Here is a 21,232-nt window from a genome sequence, read left to right on the forward strand (position 1 = left end):
AAATATGAAATTAAAGAAAACAGAGTTTTAGCCAACAGAAACAAGTGACTCATTTCCTTGTGAAAACACACTGGGTTTATGTTACTCTGGCAACAGGATTCCGGAATAGCGTCCTCCTCTCCCCCGTTTGGAGACTTTATGTGTTTCTGCTACAGTCAGTGTTCCACGGTGACCTAATGTTGAACCAAGTCTCTGGGTGAGTCACGAGGCGCAAGAGCAGTGGATTTTCTTTGAGATAGCGCATGCCCTGTCCCTTTGACCAAAGGAAGGAAAGTTTACTTTGTACAAGTGTAAAAGGATCCTAGGAACTCTCGGCCAGGGCTGCTCTGGGACAGAAGTGTGGTCCTGCTGTTACTCTCAAAACACCACCATCCCTTCTAATGTGTTTGAATTCCAAGTGCCTGTTGTTCTAAAGACAGCTGATTAAATCATAACGTACAACCTGTGTGCGCACCACATGGGGAAATGAAGATTTAGAGATTCACTGCACAAGACTCCAGATGTTTCTCGGGATTCACATCATGGGCGGGAACTTCCCGGTGCTTAGGGTCAAAATTTCGACCTACACCACTCCAAATCTCTACAGCAAAAATGTGCTGTGCAAAGCGGCTGCAGTAGCTCTCCTCGGCGAGTTTTTCGGTGCTCCGAGGCTCTTGAGAGGAAGTGAAGAGCGTCTTCAATTTATCAAGCTCTCGCTGCTTGGGATTTTAAGTTTCCAGAAGTTTTGTGAACAGCTTTAGGCATTGGCTGGATAGTCAGGAAAGTGTAACCATTAGGATGAGCTAAGAGTATGTGAAGAGTTTTAGTTTCCCCCCAGTTGCTACCAACTGTCTGCAAAGGAGAAGTCCAGCTTTTCTCAGTTCTGTTTCCCTCCCCATAAACTGTCTTCCCAGTTCTCCTGGATTTGTGGAGAAGGAACACAGTAAACAAACTAGGATTAGACTGGACATTGGGAGAGCATGGGGAGGGATGATTTAGTGACAATGTATACTGCATATCTTATTCCTATATGATGTCAATTTATGAAAAGAAATGCCGGGGAAGAAAGCTGCATAGGTAGCAGAAGACAGCCTAGTTGGCCATCACTGGGAAGAGAGGCCTCTTGGTTTTGCAAACATTATATGCCTCAGTACAGGGGAATGCCAGGGCCAAGAAGCAGGAGTGAGTGGGTGAGGGTATAGGGAACTTTCGGGATAGCATTTGAAATGTATATAAAGAAAATATCAAATAAATAAATAAATAAATAAATAAATAAATAAAATATGCTATGCTATGCTCTGCATGAGCTTTATAGTCAAATCAGGGAAATGTAAATTGTAATGATGAAGAAATAAAAACTATTGCTCAAAGGGAAAAACAAAAGAAATATTAGAGAAAGAATTCAAGTTGAGATAGAGGAGGTTGATTATTTTGGTTTTTTGTTCTGCCTTTTCTTTGAAACTTAGGAAGAAAGCTCCAGTGATATTTATTATATATAATAGAAACAGATGGTAGGGAGACAAAGAAGACGGTTGTTTTTTTCAAGACAGGGTTTCTCTGTGTAGCTCTGGCTGACCTGGAACCTGCTCTGTAGAGGAGGCTGGCCTCAAACTCAGAGACTGGCCTGCCTCTGCCTCCAGAGTACAGGGATTAAAGGTGTACGCCATCACGACCTGGCAATGCAGAAGGTTTTAAGGAGAGCTGGAGGCTCACATCCTCATTGTTAGAATAGAAGTAGAAGCAAAGGACTTCACCTCCAAAACTACACCTGTCTGCCGAGACTATGTCATCTAAACCATGATGCTGCTCTAACAATGAGCTGATGAAGCCATGACATTGTAAAACAACGCCAGATGTTGTTGTTAGTGATAGCAGATGCCTGCAATTGCAGGTGGATGCAAAAGAGTTAGGAGTTGAAGGCCAGTCTGGGCTATATGACACCATGTCTAAGTAAGTAAATAAATATCAATTACATGTGACCCTTCCTGGATCAATCTATCCATCCATCCATCCATCCATCCATCCATCCATCCATCCATCCATCCATCCATTGATTAATCCACTGATCGATCCATCCATCTGCCCATCCATCCATCCATCCATCCATCCATCCATCCATCCATCCATCCAAACAAATATAGCATGACAGAGCTATGAAGTTATTCTTACTGAATTAGTAGTCTCAACTTTTGGCGAATGTTTGGCAGAAATTCTTTTCTCTCTTTTTTACATTTCTTTTGTGCAGCCAAATACCAAGATGGAAAGCAAAAGATAATTTAGGTCAGCGCTGCTGTGTGAAGTGGCCCTGGTGAGCAGAGCCTTTCTCTCCAGTGCAAACAAATGAACAGCACCGGGGAAACATTCGCTTCTCATCAGCCCATTCTGACGTTTCACGTTTTGCTTCTTTTAAAATAAATAAATGTATTTGCATTTTTAAACTGCAAGTTATGTTTTTCCCCCAAATATCAACTCTGTGGGGGGTATTTTAAAAAGTAGTTCATCTGTTATGTGTTGGACTCGTGAGACTAAAATTACAAATCCCCTGTAGGAATACTAATACAGATTTTCTTGTTTGAAGTGAACAGTAACCTGAAGCGATTGCAAAATGGTTTCCATTTATTCAACGAGAGATTGAGAAGGCTCAGCTCTCTGCACGGAGTGATGAAGTAGGTCTCCCATGTTGTGGACTGTCATTCTTTAACCGCTAATGGACCACATCTGCAAACATCTGTGTGACAGTTTGCATATATTTCAAAGTTACTAGGTAAAATATTGAATGTAATGGCCACAAGAAGCATACCTTCAGACATTGACGTGGCAGTGATCACTGGCCTTTATGTGGGCATTTCCTAGCGTGTGTATCAGTGATGGGATGCAGCATTATTGTTAGAAAAGGATAAAGGAAAACTGTCAGATTCTCCAGCTCTGTTCTGCATAAATATTAAGTTTCATTAGAAGTTGTGCTTTTGCAAACTTAGAAGAAATTTTTTATTCCATAAAAAAATGTTTGTAGGAGAATAAATTCTGGGGCAAGCTCCAAAATGATAGAGATCAAAAAAGCTTTCATTAGTTAAAATATTCAAATTGTATATAATAAATACTTACAACATAAGATTTATTAATTTAACTACATTAAGTGAGTATTTCAGGGCTATTAGGTATACCCATAATTCTGTGTGACTAATCTTCAGAACTCCTTTCATCTTGTAAAGTTGAAATTTTGCATCCATTAAGCATCTACATGCCCCCCCCCCCCCCCCACCTCCTACTTCAAGCTCCTGGTAAGAACCTCTCAACCTTTGGTCACAACAAATGGACTGTTCGTGAGACTTGATACATGCAAAATTGCGGAACTGGTCTTTTTGTGACTTACTTTTTCACCTAGCATAACATTCTTAGAGTTTGTCCATGTTTACCAAGTGCAAAATGTATTCCTTATACTGAATTGTATTCTTTCCCTTTTATATGGCTTCATCCATCTATGGATACCTAGGTAGCTTTGTGCTATGGGGTTACAAGTATGTGTTCAAGACTTTACTCAGAAGTTCAACTAATAGCTCATAATATAATTCTATTACTGAATTTCAGAGTGTCCACCATATTATTTAACACATTGGCTGTGGGAAAATTTGCCATCTTCACCAGGTATAAAAGCTCCAATTTCCCTACATCCTTTTCTGCACTTTTTGGTTTCTGTTTCTTTGATCCTAGCCGTCGTAATTGTTGTGAGGTGGTTACTTCAACTAAGTCCAAATACTGACAATTTTAATCAGAGAAAAATATAATAGATATAGGTGTGTAAAATTGCTATAGTGAAGCCCTTTATATGCTAACTTAAACGTTAATTTAAAATAATTAGAAAGTTAGAATCTTGACTGTTGCACACATAGGAAAACCTTCCATTCAGATCTTTCTTGCTATCTTTACTCAGTTTATCTGTTCTTTTTTTTTTAAACTAATTTTTTGAACTTTTTTGCTTTTTAAAATTATTTATTCTTATTTTATATTCTTTCCTCATATATTATATCCTGACTGCAATTTCCCCTCCCACTCTTCCCCCAGCCTCTCCTCCTGCCTCCCCTCTCTCCCCTGGATTTGCCCCTGCTCTATTTCCCCTCAGAAAAGAGCAGAGCTTCCAGGGTCATCACATCACAGGCTACAACACATGCTGTCTCATCAAGGCTAGACAGGGCAGCCCAGTAGGGAAAAAAAGGGTCTCACAAGTAGACAAGAGTGAGAGACAGACCTATTCCCCCATTAGGAGTCCCCACAGAACACCAAGCTACTCAGCTATAACATATATGCAGAAGACCTAGGTCAGACCTAGGTCTCCCTGGTCTCTGCAAGTTCCCATGAGTCCCTGTAAGTTGATGTTATGGGCCGTGTTCTCATGGTTTGTGCCGAACTCTTCAGGGTTCTCAAATCCTTCTTCCTCATGATCTGTAGAACTCCCCGAGCTCTGCCTAATGTTTGATTGTGGTACTCTGCATCTGCTCTCATCAGTCGCTGGGAGAAGTCTCTCTGTTCTCTTTGATACTGATCTGCTAGGCTCTGATCTCAGAATACTATGCAGGCAGGACAAACTTTAGGTTGAAGGTTTTCAAGGCTAGGTTGGTGTACCAACCCCTCCATTTGAAGCCTTTCCTGGTTATAGAATACAGTCAATTCAGGCTCCATATCACTTACTACTAAGAGTCTTTGCTAAGGCTACTCCCATAGATCCCATGGTGTTTCTATTGTACCTTGCCCACAAAATGCTCCCTAATTTGAATAATTTCTTCCAGTATCCCTACCCTGCCACCTAATCTTTTGTATTCCCAAACTGCCATCCTCCAATCCACCCTAGAAATCTATTCTATTTCCCCTTCCACAGTGACACACTTCCTCCACCAAGCCCACACCTACTCCACCAAGGCCAAACCTCCCAATAGCACAACTCCCTGGTCCAAGCATATTCAAAACGCTACACCCTTCTTGTTGCTTAGCCTCTCTGGGTCTGTGGACTGTAGCATGATTGTCTTTTACTTTACATGTAATATCCACTTATACATGAGTGCATACCATTTTTCTCTTTCTGGGTTGGGTTACTTCACTCAGGATGATTTTTTTCTAGTTCTATCCATTTGACTGTAAATTTCATGATGTCATTATTTTTATCAGCTGAGTAATACTCCATTGTTTAAATAAATCACTTTTTTTTCTAGACAGTGTTTCTCTTTGTAGCCCTGGCTGTCCTTGAACTCACTCTGTAGACCAGGCTGCCCCGAACTCGTAAATCCTCCTGCCTCTGCCTCCCAAGTGCTGGGATTAAAGTTGTGCACCACCACTGGTCAGTGGTTTAGAGGTTTAGATTATTGACTGCTCTTCAAGACGTCCTGAGTTCAAATCCCAGCAACCACATGGTTGCTCACAACCATCTGTGATGAGATCTGATGCCCTATTCTGGTGTGTCTAAACCACATTTTTTTTATCCATTCTTCAGGTGATGGAAATCTCTGTTGTTTCCAGTTTCTGGCTATTAAGAATAAAGCTATGAACATAGTTGGGCAAGTGTCCTTCATATGGAAAAGTAAAAAACTCAAGATAACTAAAACAATTCTGTACAATAAAATAACTTATGGAGGTATTACCATCCCTGATTTTAAGCTGACTGCAGAGCTATAGTAATAAAGCCTTCATGGTTGGCATATGGAATTGAAGACCCAGATGCAAATTCATGCACCTATGGACACCTGATTTTTGATAAAGCCAGAAAAAATACAATGGAAAAAAGAAAGTGTCTTCAACAAATAGTGCTGGTCTAACTGGATGTCTGCATGGAGAAAAATGCAAATAGATCCTTACCTATTATCTGGCACAAAACTCAAGTCCAAATGGATCAAAGACTTCAACATAAATACAATGAACCTAATAGAAAAGAAAGTAGGGGAATAGTCCTGAATGCATTGGCACCAGAGACAACTCTTGAATAAGCACTAAGATCAACAATTAATAAATGGTACCTCATGAAATTAAAAACCTTCTATAAGGCAAAGGGCACTGTCAATAGGCCAAAGCAGTGGTGTACAGAATGCAAAAAGATTGTACCAACTCCACACGTGATAGAGGACAATATCCAAAATCTATAAAGAACTCAAGAAATTAGACATCAATAAGCCAAGTAATCCAATTAAAAAATGGGGTACAGATCTAAACAGAATTCTCAACAACAAAGGCATCTCAAAAGGTCTGAGAAGCACTTAAAGAAAGGTACAAGATCCTTAGCAACCAGGGAACTGCAAATCAAAACAGCCCTGAGATTCCACCTTAGTCAGAATGGATAGAATAAAAAACAGAAGTGGGAGCGTATGCTGGTGAGGATGGGGAACCATCCTCCATTGCTGGTGGGAGTGCAGATATTATGGAAATCAATAGATCAAAGACTTCACAGGTGCAGCTTTTCCATCACAGATAGAAACACAATCTAGTAGCAGATGGCTTGGCCCCCTGCTTCTTATAGTCTTTATAGTCTAATATCTCTCCCTGAGCCTCAAGTATAGGGCTTGCATTATAGATACACCAGTTAGCAACAGATGTTTCATAGTCAGTCTTCTCTGCATGTTGACCAGTTGTAGAGTCTCTGTCTGTTGCACGAAGAAACTTTTTGATGAGAGGTGAAAGATAAATCTAGAGATACAAGGATACATATTTAGAATACTGTTAGAAGTCATATTGGTTGAGGAACATGATAATAGCTGCTTCTCCTCTAGGGCCTATGAGTGCTCTGGTCATAAGTAGATTTATAGCACCAGGCATTAATTTTCTCCTACAGAGTGAGCCTTACATACAGTTGAGGTAACAACTGTTGGTTACCCTCAAGATAAAAGTCCCACTATGGAACCACTGGGGATATCCTGTGGACTGGTCGTGGTTATAGTTAGAGAAGCTTTATTCTGGGTGGGACCATTGATTTCTTTTCTTACTTGACAGGATTCAGGGTACCTTCTGATGTGAGCTAGTCCTCATAGAGGAGGATTCTAGGTAATTTCCAGGTAGATTTTTCCAAATCCTATGTCTGAAGTGTGCGCTACCTTCAGGTATAGGGTCTGCTTTAAAGAAGACATGGATAATGGAAATACCAGTAGACATGAACTTTCAAAAGGAGCCATAGCATCACAAGACAGCACCACCAGCTAGAGAACACTGACTCAAACACCTGAGCTTCTGGGGGGGGGGGCATTTAAATTTAAACCAAAATACTAGTCCTTACTTAATTCCAGCTATAACTTCATACTACAAGTAATTGTTCCTTGGCCCCTCCTTGGGACTAGGAGAACAAACATCAGAGATGTAGAATAGCCATCTTCTGGAGGTGGGGCAGGAGAGAAGTCTGTGTAGACCTCTGAGGCCTGAATGGCACTTGGGCAGCATTATCCAAGGACCACCATGGTCTGAAGCACACCAAAGGAAATTGGGAAGTAGAGTCGTGAGTTGTAAGAGGCCACATCTACTCAGCCTTGTTTTCTTGGCTCCTGGGGATGGAACATAGTTGGAAGAGGATCAGAGTCCTGTAAAACTCAGAAAGCAGAGCAGGCAGCCTCCTACCTGCATGACAGGGTAGCACTAAGTGGGCAGGGGACATGAGCAGAGCTGTCTCCTCTCTAGATACAGTTTTACAACCTAGAGCATCTTGCCTCTTCTTGTGTTTTTAAAATTCTCCATCTCTTTTACCTTTTCCCCTTATTTTCTTCTCCTTTTTTTCTTTCACTTCTTTTTAAAATTTGGATCACTTTTCTAGGTTTATGCAGCTTCTCTTATTTTACAATGCACAGCCTATCTCCCTCTGCCCACAGCTAATAAGGCTGAGATCATTAAACGGCATTCTTTATCACAGATGCATTTGCAAGGAATGACTGACGTGGTCTGGCTAGAGTGATGTCATTGCCTTTTGTTATCTACACTCCACTGCCACTTTTCTGTGGGTCAAAACTGGAGTCAAAGCCTGCATGCCATGCTTCTCACTTCTGCACTCGTAGTTCCAGACTTTACGAACCACACTTTATAACACAAGAGCCCTTTTATTGCAAAGCAACAAAAGATGGCTTGCCCTGTTGACCACCAACTGTGTAGGAACTACATTCATTAGAACTGTTATTGCTTGGAAAGGGTTTGTGGAAAGGTTGAGTCAAAATTGCATTGTCTTGTGAAGGACCTTTGGCCGTTTTGGTTTTGCTTCATTTTAATTTGAGGACCTTCTCAGATGCTTTATCAATTGGTGTCCCTAAGAGGCCTAGTTAGCTTCTTTGCTGCTGTGACCAAGGAAACAATGACTGGAAGCAACATGGGGCAGCTGGAAGGGTTTATTTCATCTTACAGGTTGCAGTACATCATGGAAGGAAGACAAGGCAGGGATTAAAGGAAGGAACTTGACACAGAGACTGTGAAGAAACTCTATCTACTGGCTTGCTTTCAGGCTCTTATGTAGCTCTGGCTCACCTACCTAGGGGTGGGCCTTCCTATATCAGCTATCAGTCCAGAGACTGTCCCATTAATATGCCTACAGGCATTTCTTCAGTTGAGGTTATGTCTTTCCAGATGTATCAAGTTGACAATTGATGTTAGTCACCACAGAACCATTGTGACAATATTAATTTACTCCCCATTCAATCCATTTACCCCATTCTGAGTCAATTTTTCCTTTCAGACTTTCTCTTTGGCTCAAAAAGATCATTCTGTCTTCTATAGAATAGCACATTTCCTGTCCCTCAATTAAAAGTTGCTATAGTTTTTATAAAACTTCAACACCCTCCAGGTCCAGGTGTGTTGTGTTGAGAGGTAACAAAATTATGTGCCAATCAACTGCCTTTCCTTTCATATCTCTGCTCACTTTCATCTCGAGGAAGGATCTAGGCTCTAACTACTAATATATTTCTTTACAGAAATGGACAACTAAGATGCAAGAAAGACACATCATGATAAAGACTCCTGAATATTAATTGTGCAGAGAACAAAAGACACCTTAACTTTAACTCTTTTGCATTTACCAAGGTTGAAGCCTCCACTCTCTTTATATGCATATGTCAAGATGCTCCCACTATACCATAAATGTACAAGATTAATGATACCACAAAGTAAAACTCAAATGGATTTAAAAATAGATCTTTCAACTCCTAATCCCCGAAGGTATAATTTGAGTGTTGAGAAGTGAAGAACAGAAGGTTTGGACCATTACAAAATGTTTCAGTTTTTCTGACATGCTAGCTCTATGAATTTTTACATGCTGAGGAGTTTGGAAAGATATAAGTTTCCGTGAAGAATGTACATTGCTGCTTTCAGTTCCTAGCACATAAAACTTGAAAGACCACAAAGAAAAAAGTATCAATACATTTCTTCAGTTGAAGGTCTCATTTACTGCTATGCATATAATTATGCAAAGGAAAAATGGTTTACTTTTTCCATAACTAAGTTGTCCTAAACAATGTTCTCCAATATTTTTCACAATATATATATTGTGCTTATACTATATAAGCAACACAAATATTTGGTATAAAATTCCAAACTATATATGAGAGTTAAAGTGAAAAATTAAATTTTCCTCTGGAAAATATGACATGCATTCTGATGGCACAAAATTACTCTAACAAATGAGTAGGAGAAAGAAGGGGAGAAAAGAAACTCTTATTCCCTTTTCCCCCTTCTTTCCTGTTAAAGAGTGTTCTGTCTTCCTTCCCTTCCTTTTTTCCTTCCTTCCTTCCTTCCTTCCTTCCTTCCTTCCTTCCTTCCTTCCTTCCTTCCTTCCTTCCTTCCTTCTTTCCTTTCTTTCTTTCTTCTTTCCGAGACAGGGTTTCTCTGTGTAGCCCTGGCTGTCCTGGAAATCACTCTGTAGATCAGGTTGGCCTCGAACTCAGAAATCTGCCTGCCTCTGCCTCCTGAGTGCTGGGGTTAAAGGCGTGCGCCACCACTGCTCAGCATGTTTTATATTTCTTAAAAAGATAGTATAGGTATATCTTTTGCACAAAACTTGTTTTCCTTTTAAATATATTCTTTTGGAAACTGACTTCATGCTATGTTTTAGTCATTAGTTTATAGGATTGCAGATTGTGGGTGTCAACTAAATTTCATTTTATTGTATTTAAACTTGGCCATATTGTTCCCTGAATTTTCTACATTTTCCAACCATTTCAATGCTTAAGGTTTAAAGTTGTGTTTTGCATTTATATCTAACTGAGTTTTTTTTTAAGGCAGATGTAATTATGGATTCAAAATATTTTGAAGTTTCACACCATCCTTATTGTCATTCTTTCAAATATAACTGTTCTTTCTGGAATGTTGCAGGCTTTTACCTTTGTCATTTGAGTTCTGAATGGTGGGTCATTTCTGTAGAGGTCTAGTCTGTTGCTTTGTGACATGGTAGAGCATGATGGGAGCATGTGACTAAGCAGAATTACTTACCTCATGACTGTGGGATTAATTAGACAAAGAAAGACTACAATCTTACAATTCTATTTAATGGAAACATCGAATGTCCTAAAGTCTTCCCCCCATGTCTCGCTTCTCAACGTTTCCATCATTTCCAAGAAGTTCCATGCTGGGGGCCAAGCCATCAAAACACATGTCTTTGTGGGACATTGAATATCTAATTAATGGCTCTGGCTAATTTTTCTCACAGGTGTAGCTGAGTTGACCATTCACTGGGTTGTGTTCAGTTGACTGTGGAGATGGGCTGGAAGAGCCATGATAATTCCTTTGTCATCTTTGTTGCCTTGGTGTTCTGTCCCACGTGTCTTTCTACTCACTGGTCTTCATTAAATTGAGTTCTCCTATAGTCAGGCACATGGCATTTGCAGAGGAGGAGAGGCCAAGGTATATAGCCACATTACGCAGACACCCAGAAGAAGCTATGTTCTGTTAGCCAAGGAACATTCTGAGATTTAATCTAAGTTTGGTTTTGCTGAAAGGTTGTAACAAATTGTCATTGCAAAAATTGCAGGATAGAAGATACCATCCTATGATTGGGGAGCCAATCCGTTGTAAGCCTATAGTCTAAAGATAGTTTCAAATCTAGAAAACCGCCTTTCTTTAATTTGTTGTTATTTCCCGTCCTACAATCTAGAAATTCCTCGTAAATATGTATTAAAACTACTTAATGGGTCTTCTGTGTCATTTCTTCCAAGTTGATTTATTTTTGATTAGATTTTTTTGATGTTTCTCTTAAATTCATGATTGAACTTTTATGTTTTTGACATTGAAATCTCTGAATTCTTTGGTGCTTTTCAGTTGCATGTTTCTTTGTAACATTGCCTTCTTTAAACTTGAGGACTACTTCCTGGTGCCCTAACCCATTGATGCTTTTTTGTCCTTTCGTTGTTTTATATCTTCATCCAGTGACGATGAGGGACCATCAGACAAACGTGTTTAGCACACTTGATTCACCTGAATTTCCTCTGCAGCTTGCTTAGCTTGTTGAACCAATGAGTTCCTCCCCATCATGGAGGGCCTGAGTGTGAATATGATCGGTGAGCCGCTCCCGTGAAGAAGTAAGGTCACAGCAAGCAGGCCAGATGATCTGGTTCATGCTGATCCTGTTTTACGCTAAGAAGGGAGGCTTTCTCTGTAGAGTGCTTTCCTTCCTCAGTGGCCAGCCCTGCCCTCTGGCAGGCACCTGGTTCTTTAGATCTTAGTTCTTTGCTTTTGATTCTGGAGGCAAAAATTAGGACTGTCTTAGAGAGGGGAAGATAGGATTAAAGAGGACCATACTTAAAAATTGCAGTGTACATCATCCTTGAGGATATCATCATGGTTTTTGCTTTAATTGCTATCTAGTTCCCCCAGCTACAGAGCTTTCCATCTTTTTTGTTGTTAAAGAAAGTGATTCCTGTTCCTCTCTTAGCCTTCTAAATGCCCTTTCTGCATGTTCTCTTCCTGTCATTTACAGAAAGCCTGGTTTCCTGATATGTGCTCCTCTTCATCGAAATGCAATTGCACACTTACTCCTTTTGTGTACTTTTATTTTTATTTATATATAGGTATGTGTTTATGTGCCACATGTATTTTGGTGCCCATAGAGGCCAAAAGAGGGCAAAAAAAAATCTCTGGATCTAGAGTTACAGGTAATTGTTTGATGCCTGACATGCTGATAGCTAAACATGGGTTTTCTGGAAAAGCAGGGTGTTCCTTAACCGCTGATCCACTCCATTCTCCCCTTTTGTACATTCTCACTGCCCTTTCTTTGAGATGTGCTTTGTGTTTCATACTGAGATGGAGGCGTCCTACATAATGGTTACTTAGATATTACACAATCTGTATAAACTGCAATTTATTTAAACAACCCTGTGTTTCTTAGTAGCTAGATTGTTTCTATTGTTTGGTTGTGACTCTTTGAAGTGTTCGAGGAGAAATAATATGTGATTTTTAATTGTCTGGATGACTTGGTAGTCTAGTGAAATTGTTTCACACAAGTAATTTGTGAGCCTGACTTAGTACATGTGTTGTAAGCCCAAACTTGGGGAGCTGAGGCAGGAGGATCACCACAGATTCAAAACTAGACCTGGGATGCACAGTGAGACCATATCTCCAAGAAAAAAAAATGTATTAATGTTCTTTCTGTTGCTGTGACAAAACACTGAACAAAACTAACTTGGGGAAAATGATTTGTTTGGCTTATAGATACCAATCACCGTCCATTATTGAGGCAAACCAAGGTACTCATGGGTGGAACCTGGGGGCTGCAATGAAAACAGAGACCATGGAGAAAAACTGCCTGCATTCCATGATTTTCTCAGCTTGCTTTCTTTAATCAAAAAAAGAGTCCATAAGGCCTTAGAAAGGTGTGGATAGGTCACCAACTTTACCAAAATTTTTAGATCTAAATATTTAGGGTTGGCCAAAAGTGTATTCTTAAGTCTCAGCCTGCCTTTTCCCATATTTTCAGGGGTCTCTAAAAGGGCTCCAGTCATCCCTGGCCTCACATATGTACCAAATAACCCCAAAACCAGAGAGAAAAGATGTCTTCCTTTCTCTGAAGAGGAATCTTTCTCCCCTAGTCTCCATTCTCAGTGCTTTGGATGGATACTGAACCAGTTATGGGAGGAGAACCACCAGGATTAGATAGGACTGGGGTGGAGGAGTGGATGTTACGGAGACCTCCTCAGTCTCTTAGGGTTCTCCTCCTCCATCTCTGATGCCCACATAACAGAAGTTTAATATTTATTTCTTCACGTCCTCTTTCTGAACCTATGCTACTCCATTTCCTTAGTTGGATTTTCACCATTAAAGTGGCTATTTTAAAGGGGCTGGGGAGATGTCTCAGCACTAAAAAACACTTGTCAAGGTGTGTGAGGATGGGAGTTCAAGTCTCTAGCATCTATGTAAATATCATACATGGGCATGGCAGCCTGCTTATAATTCCAGCATTTGGACAGTGGAGACACGGGATAGCCAGGACAGCCAGACAAGCACAGTTAGTTACTGAGATGTAGGTTCATTTGAAAGACCCTGCTTTAAAGAAAGAGAGAGAAGTGATCAAGGAAGACACCCAGGATCAGCCTCTAGGATGCACACACATACACACACACACACACACACACACACACACACACACACACACACACATTCACACAAACACACACACACACACACACACACATTCACACAAACACACACACACGCACACACACACACACACAAAGTCACCCACACAAATACACAAGCACTCACACACCACACAAATTCACACTCATATTCACCCACATACATGCCACATCCAATACACATATAAACTCACACACACACACACACACACAAATTCATCTCATACACACAAACTTACTCACACAAAGTTACATACACACATACACTCACACATACTTGCACAAACTCACACATACACTCTCACACACAAAGTCACAAACACACAATATATATACAAACTCACTTACACACAAACTCACATGCATACTTACTCACATACATGCCACACCCCACCAGATACACATACACACAGACAAACTCATACACCCACAATACACACACACATACACACATACACACACCAGTGCCCACAATAATGTGAACATGCACAGAGAAATTATTTTCTCTACACTAGTTGCATACTTTACACTTTTAACTTCACCCTTCACCCTTTGTGCATGTATCACAGTTCCCATCTGTCCCGGGTACTACCCAGGACAATCCCATGCCTCTTCACACATCTGTTCTGTGTTTTCTAGGAGAGAGTATAAAAATTTCAAATCTCTAAGATATAGTCAATAGCCTTCAAAAACAGACCTCACTAACTATAAGTCAAAGAGAAATAAGTGCTTGTTTTATGCCATGTTTTATCTATACAGTATACTTGCAAGCTTTTTGTCATTGTACATTTTGTAAGAAAAAATTGGAATTATTAATCATATGACTCTCTTGAGCAGATAAAGGATATCTTTAAGAAAATTCTTAATGAAGATATGTCCTTTGAAGTATTTCCTAAGGCCTTGTCTATCTGACGCTCTCACTATTGCATATGTATATGGATGGCAAATCTGAGAGTCCTAGGCTGAGTCTAAGGTACCACTACATACTTATTGTTGCAAAGAATTCATGAAAATAGTCAAATTTTCAGTCTCTCACATAGACTGATAGGGTTTTGCATCTCTGAAAAGTTTGGCATTTTTTCGTTTGTTTGTTAATTTTTACTATTTAGATGTAGTTTTGTATGTGTGTGCTTTCTGATGCATGCATGTGCATATGTGTGTGTTCTGGTGTATTTGTGTATGTGTGTGTATCTGTGTGTATTTGTACACACATGCATCTAGATTGCCTTGTGAATATTTTCTTACAGTTTTATTACTGCTTCTAGTTTCTTCCTCAGGCATAAATGCAGTCATGGAATTATTTATTGGCTCCTTCTTCTCTCTGCTTGTCGTTTTATATCTTGTCCACTTCTTCATTAATACTTGAAATAGCATAGATCTTTCTTAAACAGTTTAAAACTTACTAAAACATTAGAATATTTTGTTTGTTATTCTTAAATGTATTTTATTACTAGGACACTTGAACTTTTGAACTCCCCCCACTGTCTGAGTACATGTATAATAAATACATATACAAAGGGTTTCCATTGACTGTAGCCCAATACAATTATGGACTGAATAGGCAGACTTTACCAAATCCACGTAAGTCTCAGCACATTGTTTATATAAACATATCTATGCTAGGAATTAAAAGCAGTGTGTGTTTAACATGTGTTTGACATTATACATTGCCTCAATTATGAGTTTACTCTCAGAAAGATTGAATAATTAAACAGTAGATAGCCACCACACTCTTAAGCAATCATTCTCCTCTTCTAACTACCAGATTCAACATTTATAAATAAATGGGTTTCATGAGTCACTTGTCTAGGTAATTGTGGATGCATTGGCTGGAGCAATTGTGGAGAAGCTACACCCAGTTGAACCTTTATGTATTGATAGCAAGAACAACATAGAAGGCAGTTTGAAGTGTCTTGGCTGCTCATCGGAAGCATAGGGTGATGCACAGATGAACCCATACATTCTAAACTTTTGAGGTGCACATCCCATTTACTATTTGGTGGCTACTTAAATGCTTCAAACTGTCAGGGCCTACTACACTGAATCAGCCAAGTAGTTACCAAAACATGCAGTACATACTCTGTTGAACACTACAACTGTATCTCCACAATTCTTCTTATAGAGTTATCTTCATATTATGCATAAAGTTTCCATTTCAAGGTAGCATTGTTTATTCATCCAATAAGTATTCATGGGGTCCAAATTCAAATCCAGCACTCTTCTCAACATGGGCAGTGAATAAGCTGTGGCCCTCAGGAAGGTTACAATCGTGAGGTGTTGGGCTTTCTGTGACAAAATATCTGCATGAACCAACTAAGGGGAGAAAAATGTATTTTATCTTCTGGTTTCAAAAGCTTGGCTTAGTCCCACAAGTCCTGATGAGGGAACACACATCATGGTGAGCAGGAAGCAGAGAGAGAAGAGACTAGAGAGTGCCACATATTCAATGATGTACTTCCTGCAGCCAGGCCATACTGTCCTCAGTCTCTACTACCTCCCTTAATTCTCCTGATTCTATTCTACTATGGAAACCTGTGCCAAGAGAATGGCTGATAAAGGCATCTCTCTCCAATTGGAATTCCAGGACAGAGAAGTAAGGCCTAGATCCTTTCCTGTTCTTAAATCTTCCCAATTTTCCCAGCCTGCCTACATGCCTGCCTGCCTGCCTCCCTCCCTCCCTCCCTCCCTCCCTCCCTCCTTCCTCCCTCCCTCGCTTTATTTTGTCTACCCCTCTCTCCTTAATTTAATAAAATTTGCATGACCATTTTAAGCATGTACAGTTGAGTGGTGTTCACATTATTGCACAGTCAGCACCATCGTCCATCCACATGTTCTCATCGTCCCTGCATAAATCTCTACCTACTAAACAACAGCCCGGCTTTCTCCTGCTCAGAAAGTAGCAAGCTTTACTTTCTGTGTATCTGAGTATTCTAGTTCTTTACCTAAGTGGAATCACATAGTCTTTGTTCCCTAATGGTTGGCTGATTCCACTCAGCACCAATGGACATAAGATGCAGCAATGCTGTAGCAACTGTCAGGATTTCCTTCCCTTTTAATGTTGAATAATATATATGTATAGTCTATATTTTATCCATTCCTGTGTCAGTTATGCTTCAGCTGTTTCCAGATCTTGGTGGCTGTGAATAACTTGGTGATTACCCGGTTACCTCGCTTTATGTATCTGTTTCAGACATTGTTTTCAACTCCTTTGAGTATAAACCCAGAGTAAACTTGTTATGTCAGACAGAAATTTTATTTTTGACTTTTTTTTGTAAGAAACTGGCATACTTTTTTTCTCTCGCTATGACTGATATATTTACTTTCCTAGTGGCAATGCACAAGAGTTTCAACTTTATTATATCACTAATATGTGTTTTATGTATTTAATAAAAATTTTGGTAATAGCTGTCTGAGGTGGGTTTGAATAAAAGCTGTCCTCTGTTGGCCCAAGTATTAAACACTTGATCCCTAGTTGGAATCACTGGTTAGGGAAGTTGTGGCATGTTCAAGAAATGCAGGCTTGCTAGAGGAAGGCAGGCCTTTAGGGTCACTGGGGACAGGGCTTGGGGTTCATGGGGTGTGGGGGTGACAGGCCTTGAGGGTCACTGGGAGTAAACTTTGAGAGTTGAAGCTCTGCTTCTTTTCTCTGCTTCCTGGGTGCAATTGTGATGTGATCTCTCAGTTTCCTGCTTCTGTTGTCATGCCTTCAGGATACTTCTGGACCCTCAAGGCAAAATAAATTCTACCTTAAGTTGTCTTTGATCATAGTATTTTATCACAGCATAGAAAAGTAAGAGATTTACTGATCTAATGGGACGGAGTGATATCATAGCTTTGATTGCATTTCCATAATGAGTAGTAATGTTTGGCATCTTCTCACAAGATTGCTGGCCACTCGTTTGCCTTCTTTGTCCCCTGTTGTTGTTGAGCTATGTGGTGACTTATAGTAGATGCTGACCCATTACTAAATAATGCAGTTTACATGTTCTCCCCTTCTTTAGTTTGTCTTTTAACTGTTTCTGATAATTCGCTATCAACTTGATAATCTGATTTGTGAGCTTTGTGAGCAATGCATTACAGTCTCTGATTATCATTGATTACTTATAAATTTATCCCTATACTTCTACTATATTTTGTACAACATGTTTAAAATTTTGTCTGCTGTGTGGTTTTCCTGTTGAACTACTTCTTTTCTATCAGAGGAAAATATAAATAAAAACGTGTTTTCTTATAAATCTATCTGATCAGATATTGGCTGGTACTAACAATTGTACAGTTGCTTTTAAAATATAAGATGTTTATACTAAGAAACACTGTGTGTTTGTGACCTTATTTTTTGAGATATAGTTTTTCACTTAACCAAGAGCCTACTGATTCACTGCGCTAGCTAACCAGGGAGCCCACAGGATTTGTTTTTGTTTATTTTCAGGGCTGGGATAACAGGCACACATCTTCACCTCTATCCCCCTTTATAAACACAGATATTGGGAATAGGAACTCAAGTGCTCATGCTTAAACAGCAAGCAACTTACCCACTGAGCCATCTTTCTAGCCTTGGAGAAAAGCAAAACAAACAAGCCAACAAAACCACTAGCCCAGGCTAACCTCAAACTCTCCACTCTCCTGACTCAGCATCTCCAGTTACTGGCATGGGTCACCACACCTAGCTTCAAAAAACTTTAAAACTAATTCATTTTATTTTTATGGGTATGTGCACCATATTCTTGTAGGAGTCTGCAGAGGTCAAAAGAGGGCATTAGATCCATTGAAACTAGAGTGGTAGGCAGTTGTGAGCCACCCTGTAAGTGTTCATAATTGAACTCTGGTCTTTTGCATCAGCACCAAGTACTCTCAACTGCTGAGCCATCTATCCTTCCTGAGCTTCAGTTTATCTTTCTCTGTATTTTGATTGCCTTTTTCCCTTTTTCCTTCTCTCTCTCTCTCTCTCTCTCTCTCTCTCTCTCTCTCTCTCTCTCTCTCGGGTTTGGCAAACACCTTAAAAATTAAATGGGTGGTTAAAATGAGGAATGTTCTTTGAAACAGCACTTTTTTTTTTAATACCCCTGAATGTTCTGGAACTCAGTCTATAGATCAGGCTGACCTTGAATCTATAGAGATCTGCCTACTTCTGCCTCACAAGTGCTGGAATTAAAGGCATGCACCACCACTGCCAGGCATTTTGATAAACTTTTAAAACTGTTTTCTTATAATTGGTATGTCCTACCAAGTCATATTTTATATGGTTTATTTTTATTTCTAAAAACAAGATTTTTTTCCCTCTGTAGTTTTGCAATTTCACAATGATATTTCCTCCAGTGTTTTTTCATGATTTATTTTATTCCATATGCATGAGATTTTTTGCTTGCTTGTATTCATGAGTATCATGTGCCTTCCTAGTTCCTGAGGAGGTCAGAAGCAGAGGTCAGAAGAGGGTATCAGGTTCCTTGGAATTTGAATTGCAGATGATTTTTGAGCCAATATGTGGGTACTGGGAATTGAACCCAGGTTGTCAGCAAGAACAACAAATGCTCCCAAGCACTGAGGCATCTCTCTGGTCCCTGACAGTATTAGCACAATCTTTCTGCTAGCCTTTTAAATATAAGAAATCAAAATTTCATTTCATCTAAGTATTTCATTGGCTACCTGCACAGTTTTGCGCCTCACTGTCTCGTCTTTTCCTGGAGTTTTGTCTGGTAGATTGGCGTCTTATGAGTGTCTCTAGGATGACTCTCACACTTTTACGTGACTGTCCACAGAAGATGGACTGTGAGCTATTTTTGTGCTGACCTAGCTCACTAAGGTATTCTTTGGCTGTGAATATACTCCTATTCAAATATTGTCTTTAATATTCTCATATTAAAATATATGTGAGCATTATCCATTACAAAATTGATTTGTAGATAATTTCGGATTTTTCCCTTTTTCAAATCTTGCCTACATTCATTTTGCTTATTTGAAAGTCTGCTCCTTAGCATATGACCAAAAATAAGCCCTCCGTGAAAGGAGTTTCAGACTTCTCTAGGATGGTATTTATTGCTTTTCTTCAAATATTTAGGTATCTCTTGACTGTTTGCTTATCTGCTTATTAGGAGATGTCTTTTAACTTATCTGTGACTATTGGCTATCCTTATTTGACAAGTCTCCTGCTGACTGTAAGCAAGAGCCAGGGCCAGGAGTGTGAAGGAGGATCAGGTTTCATCTCTGTATCCAGCGGTTTTCTGTGCTTCCTGGAGATGTGCAGTGTGCCTTGTCTTGGGCAGAAACGCTCTATGCTGTAGCATTCTCGTTATTGCCTGTGTATCAGTTGTTTTTCTCACTGCTGTGGCTGGGAAGGGTTTGTTGTGCCTCACAGCACAAGGGTTCAGCCCAGTATGAAAGGGCCGCCTTACTGAAGGAGCCTAAAGCCATTGGTCAAGAGGATCTGCATCAGACTAGATTCCTTCTTCTCATGCGCTCCAGGGCCTTAGCCTGATTTAGGGTGATTCTTCCTATCTCAATCAGTCTAATCAAGATGACCTGTCCTAGGCATGACCAGGAACTGAGCCAATCTAGACAACTTCTCACAAGCACACCCGAATGCTCAACTCCTAGTTGACTCTAGATGCTGTCAAGTTGAAAACTCACATAACTTTGTGAACATCCACTTCACTCTCATGCTTCAGGTGGTCTTGGAGATTGTGATGGGGAAAGTGTTCGCAATGCCATTCCCTGCTCAGCTTCGTGAGTGTCCTGTTCCCCTCTTTTCCAGCAGTTCTAGGTTGTGATTAACACTCACAATGGGTCATTGTCACCTGCTCAACACTCTTCCAAGGCACCTTTTTTTTTTTGGATAATGCTTTCATTCAGCTTAATTATTGTATAAAAATCTGATTCCATCTGCTTGGTATAGTGAAAGCATAACTCAAAATTCCCAACCTATTTTTCCAATAGAGAACACATTGTATTATTAATCCTATTTTAAACCATTTTGTTATTCCAAGGAGATTGGAGGCAGTAGATCAGTCAGTGTTGGGTCTCCAAAGCAGAAACCTTGCTAGAAAATTCGAGGAAGAAAGAACAGAGAACTGGGTGTTCAAGAAGCTGTGGGAAAGCCCTCCTCCCTAGTTGGTTTATACTGATAATTGTGATTCAAGGCGTAACGTGGAAATGGACAGACAAAAAGAAAGGAAAAGGGTTCTTAATACTGAAACAAACATAAGATGATTACAAATGACTTAAATAATGACTTGAAATAAAAGATACAAGGAAAAAATATTAGTCTTTAAAAAGCAAACTAGAGGGGAAAATGGTTAAGGGAGAGTGGGTTTCTGTAACTGATGAAAACAGATAGGAAAGTGTGCACAAACATTGTGACTCATTCATTTAATAGTTCATTTTATGCTTCATTTAGGAGATCAGGATATCAGAATGGACAACAAAAGAAGAGCGAATCAGGAGACTGAGCAGGAACAAGGTCTTAACTTGATGATGAATTGAAAAATAAATTGTATGTGACAAATATTTGAAAAAGTACATTGAGGTCAGTATATGTGAGCTTGTTATGACTGTAGAGTTTGACGGTTGTGGTGGGTCTGGGAAGGTACCACTGTTTTTATTTAGAAGATAACTCTAACAACATAAAGATTACATTAATTCAGTTTAGAAACGCTATTGAGAAGTAGTATAAAATGTTCCATTTATAAATC

General features: G+C 39.7%; 1 long non-coding RNA gene across 2 annotated transcripts in view; it reads left to right on the plus strand.

Moving 5' to 3' along the window:
* Nucleotides 1-20,992, plus strand: part of Gm39833 — a 32,319-nt gene extending 11,327 nt beyond the window's left edge. For both annotated transcript variants that reach the window (XR_866361.1, XR_866360.1), the window contains exon 3: nucleotides 20,938-20,992. This is a non-coding gene — a long non-coding RNA (predicted gene, 39833). The remainder of the gene's footprint in view (nucleotides 1-20,937) is intronic.
* Nucleotides 20,993-21,232: the final 240 nt, after the last annotated feature.

Source organism: Mus musculus, chromosome 2, assembly GCF_000001635.26.
Source record: "Mus musculus strain C57BL/6J chromosome 2, GRCm38.p6 C57BL/6J".
In the NCBI taxonomy this organism is placed as follows: domain Eukaryota; kingdom Metazoa; phylum Chordata; class Mammalia; order Rodentia; family Muridae; genus Mus; species Mus musculus.